We start from the raw sequence: 9,701 nt of genomic DNA on the forward strand, positions 1-9,701 counted from the left end.
TGTGATCAATTCATTAGCTGTCACTATTTCCTGGAATTTCCTTTGAGGAGACTTCTTATGTTTTGTCATTTTGGCTAGTTTTCTGTCCCTTATGTGCTTTAAAAGCTTGTTGTGTCCTCTGCACCTGCAAGCACTGCTATATTAGAGGAGGGTCATACACTGTCCAGGGCTTGGCCCTCCAGAAGGTGTTTTCTTGGAGATTGTTACTTGCTCTCTGTTGTGACTTTGGTTATTTTATTACCCTACTCATAGTGATATTTTGGACCCTCTACCAGATGTGCTTTGATTTGTTCCTTGGAGTAGCCCTGTAAAGGAAAACAGACAAACAGGAGACAAAAACATGCAAACACACACAAAAATAAACAAATAAACAAAAACAAAAAACTAAATACTAAAAACAAAAAAAAAACTGAAAAGCACCAATTACAAGTAAAGAAGAGGGTGGAGGCAGTGCTGATGGAAGAGAACATACAAAGAGAGAAATGATAGGAGTGGGGGGAAAAAGAAAAAATAAACATTGACAAGGCAGGGAGACTAGAAGAGTTGATCCAGAGAAAGAGAGAGAAAGGAAAATAAAGAAGGAGGCAGGGAAAATGAAGATAAAGTTACCCAGAGAGAGAAACTGTATGGCTTGATTATTCCAGAGAGAGAGAACGGAGTATAAAGAAGGAGGTGTAGAACATGTATCAAGACAATGGATTAAATATGCCTGTTTAGACAGACCAATAACCAGAGTGACCAGCCTAAGGGAGGAAAGAGATAAGGAGGAGAAATGGGGGTTGGGAGAATATATTTATATATCCAGAATTGACCTAGAGTTAATCCAGGCAATGCTGCATTGCTTGTCAGGAGGAACTGTCTGAAGGGTCTGTGCCGCTCCCTCTGGTGGATAAGTAGTTATTCAGTGCGAAGGGGCGTGGTTTGGTGTAGTCTGGACACACCTCCACTATGGGCCATGGGACTGATCCCTGAGGCCCTGCCTTGGTGGTGGTGGTGGTGGTGGGGGAATGGCAATCCCCCAGTCTTTTCTCCACGGACCCAGACCCAGTGGACTCTCTTTGAGTCGCCCTCACTATGCTGCGGGCACAGATGGGGCAGTCCTTCTCACTCTGTCAACTCCCGTCACCCTGTGCTTGGCTAGGATTCAATGTCCCGCTCTGTGTGCTCTGGCACTGGGGAAGCGCCTCTCAGTGTGGCCTGATATATGGTCCCAGCTGGCTTTGTCTCTGCTGCCACAGTTTGGGGAGGACCATCTTTTCCTACTGTGGACTGCACCGCCAACCTCCCCACTGAGCCTCAGGGGGGGTGGCAGATGCAGGCAGGCTTTGTCTTTTCCCAGAGCACTCCAGGGAGGGGGTCACTTTCTCCTACTGCAGACTGCGCCCTTGACCCAGCCACTGAGCCCAGAGGTGGCTGACACAGGCAGGCTTTGTTCTGTCCCATAGCACTCCAGGGAGAGGGCCGCTTTCTCCCACTGCGGACTGCGCCCTCGGCCTAGCCACTGAACCTGGGGGTGGAGGACACAGGAAGATGCAGGCAGGCTTTGTCTTTTCCCATGGCCCTCCAGGGAAGGGACTGCTTTCTCCCACTGTGGACTGCACCCCTGACCTACCACCAAACCCATGGCCAGCTCCCCTCCTTTGTCTCTCCACAGAAGGGGGTCCCTCTCTTCCATGCCTACATGGCTTGTTTTATCTCTCCCAGTTTGCAATCACTCATCTATCTTTTCTCAAGTTGTCCCATTTTCTTCCTGATGGATTCAGTCTCTTTTCCTCCCAGACTCTGGGGTTCAAAGTCCTTTGGCTTCAGCACTTCTTTGTTTGAGAGATGCAGGAAGTATGGATCCCCTACTTCTCCACCATATTGATCCCAGGGCTTCTTAATACTAGGGCAAGTGGTGGAGCCAACTGTCCTGAATGAATGGCTTCCACACAGGGAAATGTGGCTTTTTAGGCTACCCGTGGAAGGGATTGTTGTAATAGGACAGTACTTGTTCCAGTATGCCTGGGACAGGCTATTGTGATCTGCTGGAAAGTCAGTGAATTTTTATAAACATAAGTTTGGACAAAGACTGTCTCCATGTTATCCATTGATGATATTTGTTCTTCAGTGACACTTCAGTCTGCTTCCCCAAACTACCCCTGCTGAACCAGTAATCTGAAGCAACAATGAACATTTATTATGTGTCATGTCTATGCTGCATGCTGGGGTCACAAAGAAAAGAAAGAGAGAACCCTTGTGATGCAGAAGCTTATGGTCTTCTGGGAAAAGAAATCCATACAGCCAACTAAGTTTCATGATTTGGGAGCCACAGGGACTGTGGGGGCCTATACAAACAGTCTAGTTTCCCAAATAAAACACACTTTTTAATTTTTCCCAATTTGTTTTCTCCCAACTACCCACCTCTTGCCCCTGCTCCGCTGCAATTCTGTCTCCACTGTTGCTGCCAGGGGAGCTCCAGATAGAAATTAATTTGACAGAGAAGCAGAGAGACAGTTTCTAGAAAGAAAATAGGAGATGGGGTCTTGATATTGCTAAGAGTTGCTATCCTCTTGGTGGCACCATTTAAGGCTCCAAAGTGAGACCCTTGAGATTCTGGTTACCAGCTGCTTTATCCCTGGGAGGCACTTACACGGTGGTAGCTATAATTATTGTCCTACTGTGTTGCTTGATGTTGACTAGTCCCCACAAACACTACATAGGACAAATCATTGATAGCCATAGTTTGGTGGAAAGAAGCCTGGACTTGGGGTCAAGGATTTACATTGTAATTTTGCCTGAGCTACTTTACTAGCTATGTGAGCTTAGGTAGTTTATTTATTTTCCTTGCCTCTGCTTCCTCATCTGTAAAATGAGGCTAATAATAATATTTTGGTCAGGATCAAATGAGATTTTATGTTTTAAAATTCTACCATGGAGGCTGACATGCTATGTGTAATCCATAACTGGTTACCGACTGGTGTCATTAAAAACAATTCTCTCAGCAGCACCAGCAGCAGCATCTTTGTATCAATTCCTCCCCTCCCCCATGTCTGACCTGTATCCCTCTCAGCTAGCTGAATCTCTGAGCAAAAGATGTTTTCAGGTGGGCACAGGCAGCTTCCTAACAAAGGATTGACAGTTGCTACCAATGGCTGCTGGAGTGGGGTGAGGGGAAAGACCTGAGTTTATGTGCTTTGATTACTGCCTCGCTCTGAGGAGGTTAACTTGTACACTTCATTTGAGTGTGTTACAGCAGTAATGAGTTCAGTGCAGTACTTTTTCTGGGAATTAATGACTGTATTGTCCTTTTTACAGCTATTTGTGCTGAGTTATTACTGATTCTGAGAAGGACTACATTAGTGCTCTGGTGAGGGTATGGGCCCAATGTTTCCCTATATTGGCTGATTGCCTGTGGGGATACACTTTGTTCTTGGAGCCTCAAAGTCCTCCCCACTAGCCACCCAGCTGTTTATACCATTTTCTCTCTGTTCCATCTTTCAATGATAATTAATGTTTGTATGTTTGGGTCAATTTTAAGCAATGTGATGGTCAATGTCACTGTAAGACCCCAAATTAGAAACTATCTTTTAAGGGGAAGGCACTTACCTTAGGCATAAAATATCATCTAGGAGAGAATGTAATGACTTTTGGTTGCCTTTGGTTACCTCTCTCCAACCGAAGAGTCTGGGATTCACCAGGTCTAGGTTCTGGTATTCAAGAAGCTAGCAACAAAACTCTTTCTCTCTCCCTCCCTCCCCCCTTTGTGATAAGAACATTGAATAGGAAATCTACCTTCTCAACAATTTTTATTTTTTATTTATTTTTTTATAATTTACATCCAAATTAGTTAGCATATAGTGCAACAATCATTTCAGGAGTAGATTCCTTAGTGCCCCTTACCCATTTAGCCCATCCCTCCTCCCACAACCCCTCCAGTAACCCTCAGTTTGTTCTCCATATTTATGAATCTCTTCTGTTTTGTCCCCCCTCCCTGTTTTTATATTATTTTTGTTTCCCTTCCCTTATGTTCATCTGTTTTGTCTCTTAAAGTCCTCATATGAGTGGTCATATGCTTTCTGTCTCTCTCTGACTGACTCATTTCACTTAGCGTAATACCCTCCAGTTCATTCCACATAGTTTCAAATGGCAAGATTTCATTCTTTTTGATCGCTGAGTAAGACTCCATTGTATATATATATACCACATCTTCTTTATCCATGCATCCATCCATGGACATTTGGGCTCTTTCCATACTTTGGCTATTGTTGATAGTGCTGCCATAAACATGGGGGTGCATGTGTCCCTTTGAAACAGCACACCTATATCCCTTGAATAAATGCCTAGTAGTGCAATTGCTGGGTCATAGGGTAGTTCTATTTTTAGTTTTTTGAGGAACCTCCCTACTATTTTCCAGAGTGGCTGCACTAGCTTGCATTTCCATCCTCTCAACAATTTTTAAGTGCACAACACTGTATAGTTAACTGTAAGTGCTTTGTTGTATAGTAGATCTCTAGAAATTATTCATTTTATATAACTGTAACATATTGAGCAATAATTCCCCATTTTCCCCTTCCCTCAGGTCTGGCAACCACCATTCTATTTTATGCTTCTATGAGTTGGACTATTTTAGATTCCTCATATAAGTGGAACCATGCAGTATTTGTCCTCTTGTTTCTGGCTTATTTAATTTAGCCTAATGTCCTCCAGACTCATCCATGTTGTTACAAATGACATAATTTCTTTAATCTTTAATTTTTAAGTTTTATTTATTTATTTTGAGAGAGAGAGCAGGGGAGTGGCATAAAGAGAGGGAAAGAGAGAATCCCAAGCAGGCTCTGCACTGTTAGTGCAGAGCCTGATGTGGAGCATAAACTCACAAACTGTGAGATCATGACCTGAACTGATATCAAGAGTTGGATGCTTAACCGACTGAGCCAACCAGGTGTCCCAGATTTTTTTATTCTTTAAGGCTGAAAAATGTTCCATTGTATGTATATGCCATATAGATTTTTCTCATTCATATGCTAATGGACATTTGGGTTGCTTCCATATATTGGCTATTTTGAATAATGCTGCTATGAACATAGAGGTGAAGATATCTCTTCAAGATACTGATTTCAATTCTTTTAGGTAATACCCAGAAGTAGGATTGCTGGATAATATGGTAGTACTGTCACAGATGTATGCTTATTTCCAAACTTATCAACATATGCACATTAAATGCATGCAATTTTTTGTGTATCAGCTGTACCTCAGTAAAGCTTTTTAGAAAAAAAGATTCTTCCTCCTTAATTCTGCTGCAGAGCTCTGTCTGCAGCCCTTGAGAGTTAGCTCCCTACTTTACACATATACCCAGAGGCCACTTTGGCTTGCTCTCCCTTACAGGGGCATCAAAGTACCACCTGGCAGTTCCTCAAAAAAATTAAAAATAGAACTATTATATGATCCATCAATTCCACTTCTGGGTCTTTATCTGAAGAAAATGAAAACACTAATTTGAAAGGATATACAAACCTTTGTGTTTATTGCAACATTATTTACAATAGCAAACATATGGAAACAAACTAAGTGTCCATCCACAGATGAATGGATAAAGAAGATGTAGTATATATACAATGGAATACTACTTAGTCATAAAAAGGAATGAAATCTTGCCATTTGTGACAACATGGATGGACCTAAAATGTATTAAGCTAAGTGAAATAAAGTCAGACAGAGAAAGGCAAATACCATATGATTTCACTCATATGCAGAGTCTAAAAAGCAAAACAAATGAACAAACAAAACAGAACAGAAACAGACTCATATATATATAAAGAATAATCTGGTGGTTTCCAGAGGGGAGTGGGGTGGGGGATGGGTGAAATAAGGGCAGGAGATAAAAAGGTACAAGCTTCCAGTTATAAAATAACTGGAAATATAGTTAATGATATTGTAACAATTTTATATAGTGACAGATCGTAGCTAGATTTATTGTGGTGATCACTTTGTAATGTATATAAATGTTGAATCATTATGTTGTATAACTGAAACTAATGCAATATGTAAACAACACTTCAATAAAAAACAAAAATAAAAACAAAAACAAAACACAGCTCTCACCCCAGAAAACCCCACAAAGTACTTCCTGGCATTGTTGTAGCCATAGTACATGAAACTCACAGCAGGTGGAAGGGGACAGAGGTAATTATTTCCACTTTACAGATGAAGAAACAGAGGATCAGAGTTTCAATGACCCATCCATACTCACCTTGCATGTCAGTGGCAGAACTACAAGTATTATCAGGGTTTTTGCCTTCAAGCTCAGGGCCATTTCTTCTCCCTAACTACCCTAGGGATGTCTATGAGTTCTTGAAGAAGTGCCACTCAAAGTACTGAAAGAATATTCAACATCTGTAATTAGGCAAAAATGCAAATTAAAACTACAATGAGAAACACACTGGCCAAAATGGCTAAAGTAGAAAGACTGATATCCATCAAATGTTGGTGATGATGTGGAACAACCAGAAATGTCATACATTGTTGTTTGGAATGCAAAATTGTACAACTCTTTTGGGGAAAAAAAAAGATAGAACAGCTTCTTACAAGACTAAACATAACACCTGCCTAGTAAGTCAGGAATTCAGCTTCTAAGAATCTACCTAAGAAAATCGAAAGTATTTGTCTACTCAAAGACTTGCACAAAATTGTTAATAGCATTTTTATTCATAATAGCTAAAAACTGGAAACAACCCAGGTGACCTTCAACAGAATAATGGATTGAAAAGCTGTGGTATCATCAAATAATGAATATTACTCAGGGATAAAAAGGAATGAATTCCTGATATATGCAATGGCTTGGATTAATCTCAAAAATAGTATGCTAAGTGAAAGAAGCATTACATGAAAGAGTACATATTATAGAACTCTTATTATATAACACTCTCAAATAAGCAAAAGTAATTTATAGTATAAAAAATAAAATTTGGGTGGATAGCATGGAGATTAACTGGGAAGAGTCTTGAGGGAACTTTCTGGGAAGATGATTATATTTCATATTTTGATACACATTTATATTGTTTACTTGTATTCATTTGTTACAACTTTCTATTCTCTGCTTCTGCTTTCCATTTCAGATAAATTTATACAAAAATACAAAGTTATGAACTGCTATCAAATTTTAGTTGATATGGCTGCTAAAGTATTTAGCGAGAAGTGTCTTGATGTCTGTAATTGATTTTGCAATATACCAAAAAGTACATGGATTGATTAATGGATTGAAGGGTGGATAGATGGATGGATAGGTATGGTGAGATAAAGCAATAGTAAGAAAATGACAGAAACTAGGTAGTTGTAATATGTGTGTTCATTGTAAAATTATTTTTACTTTCCTGTAAACTTTTAACAATTCACAATAAAATGTTGGAAAAAGAAGCCAATAGTGGAGATGTTGTGAAATGTTAAGAAATAACCCACAAAAAGGCAAACAGGTAGGTTTAGGGGAAGAAAACAATGGATGGGACAAGTAGAAAACATAACAATATGGTATACTTAAACACGATCATATCAATAATGCTTTAAATGTAAATAGTTGGAAGACTTTACATGAAAGTAAGAAATTGTAAGAGTAGATAAAAATGAAAGGCCTAACTTTTTGGTATGTACAAGTAACACAATTTAAATGTAAACACACAGAGTGACTGAATGTAAGAGGGCAGAAAAAGGTAAACCATGCAGGCAGCTAAACATGAAAAAACTGGTGTGGCTATATTGCTATCAAACAAAATAGGTTTAAATATAAGAATAATTCCCATAAAAAAGAAGGATATTCATAACAATAATATTGTCAATTAATCAAGAAGACATAATAATCATTAATGTGTGTGCATCTAGGATAGACCCACCAACAACTGGAGAATATACACTTTTCTCGAGTACACATTGTATGTTTGGTAAGACCATATGCCAGGACATAAACAAATCAAGCCTAAATAAATGTCACAGTATGGTTCTCTGACCACAATGGAATTAAATAAAAAATCAAAAGCTAAAAAAGTTCTAAGTAATCCATGGGACAATGGAGACATTACATAAGAAGCTATAAAATATTTTGAACTAAATGGTAACAGAAGTATAGCTTATAAAAACCGTGGAATGTGGCTAAAGCAGTGATGACAGAGAAATGGATACCTTTAAATACGTATATTAGCAAAGAAGAATGGCATAAAACTTACATTTTAACTTGTACTTTAAAGAGAGAAGAGGAAGGGAGGAGAGTTCCGGAAGATGGCGGCGTAGGAGGACGCGGGGCTCACAGCGCGTCCTGCCGATCACTTAGATTCCACCTACACCTGCCTAAAGAACCCAGAAAACCGCCAGAGGATTAGCAGAAGGGAGTCTCAGGAGTCAAGCGCAGACTAGAGGCCCACGGAAGAGGGTAGGAAGGGCGGCGAGGCGGTGTGCGCTCCACGGACTGGCGGGAGGGAGCCGGGGCGGAGGGGCGGCTCGCCGGCCAAGCAGAGCCCCCGAGTCTGGCTGGCAAAAGCGGAGGGGCCGGACAGACTGTGTTCCGACAGCAAGCGCGACTTAGCGTCTGGGAGGTCATAAGTTAACAGCTCTGCTCGGAAAGCGGGAAGGCTGGAGGACAAAGGGAGGGAGAGCTGCTGAGCCCCCGGACGGCAGAGCTCAGCTTGGCGGGGAACAAAGGCGCCAGCGCCATCTCCCCCGCCCATCCCCCAGCCAAAATCCCAAAGGGAACCAGTTCCTGCCAGGGAACTTGCTCGCTCCGCGCAAACACCCAACTCTGTGCTTCTTTGGAGCCAAACCTCCGGCAGCGGATCTGACTCCCTCCCGCTGCCACAGGGCTCCTCCTGAAGTGGATCACCTAAGGAGAAGCGAGCTAAGCCTGCCCCTCCACCCACCGTGCACCTTGCCTACCCACCCCAGCTAATACGCCAGATCCCCAGCAACACAAGCCTGGCAGTGTGCAAGTAGCCCAGACGGGCCACGCCACCCCACAGTGAATCCCGCCCCTAGGAGAGGGGAAGAGAAGGCACACACCAGTCTGACTGTGGCCCCAGCAGTGGTCTGGGGGCAGACATCAGGTCGGACTGCGGCCCCGCCCACTAACTCCAGTTATACACCACAGCACAGGGGAAGTGCACAGCAGGTCCTCACCACGCCAGGGACTCTCCAAAATGACCAAACGGAAGAATTCCCCTCAGAAGAATTTCCAGGAAATAACAACAGCTAATGAACTGATCAAAAAGGATTTAAATAATATAACAGAAAGTGAATTTAGAATAATAGTCATAAAATTAATCGCTGGGCTTGAAAACAGTATACAGGACAGCAGAGAATCTCTTGCCATAAAGATCGAGGGACTAAGGAACAGTCACGAGGAGTTGAAAAACGCTTTAAACGAAATGCAAAACAAAATGGAAACCACGATGGCTCGGCCTGAAGAGGCAGAGGAGAGAATAGGTGAACTAGAAGATAAAGTTATGGAGAAAGAGGAAACTGAAAGAAAGAGAGATAAAAAAAATCCAGGAGTATGAGGGGAAAATTAGAGAACTAAGTGATACACTAAAAAAAAATAATATACGCATAATTGGTATCCCAGAGGAGGAAGAGAGAGGGAAAGGTGCTGAAGGGGTACTTGAACAAATTATAGCTGAGAACTTCCCTGAACTGGGGAAGGAAAAAGGCATTGAAATCCAAGAGGCACAGAGAACTCCCTT

The sequence above is a fragment of the Panthera uncia genome, chromosome X (genome assembly GCF_023721935.1).
Source record: "Panthera uncia isolate 11264 chromosome X, Puncia_PCG_1.0, whole genome shotgun sequence".
NCBI classification, from domain to species: domain Eukaryota; kingdom Metazoa; phylum Chordata; class Mammalia; order Carnivora; family Felidae; genus Panthera; species Panthera uncia.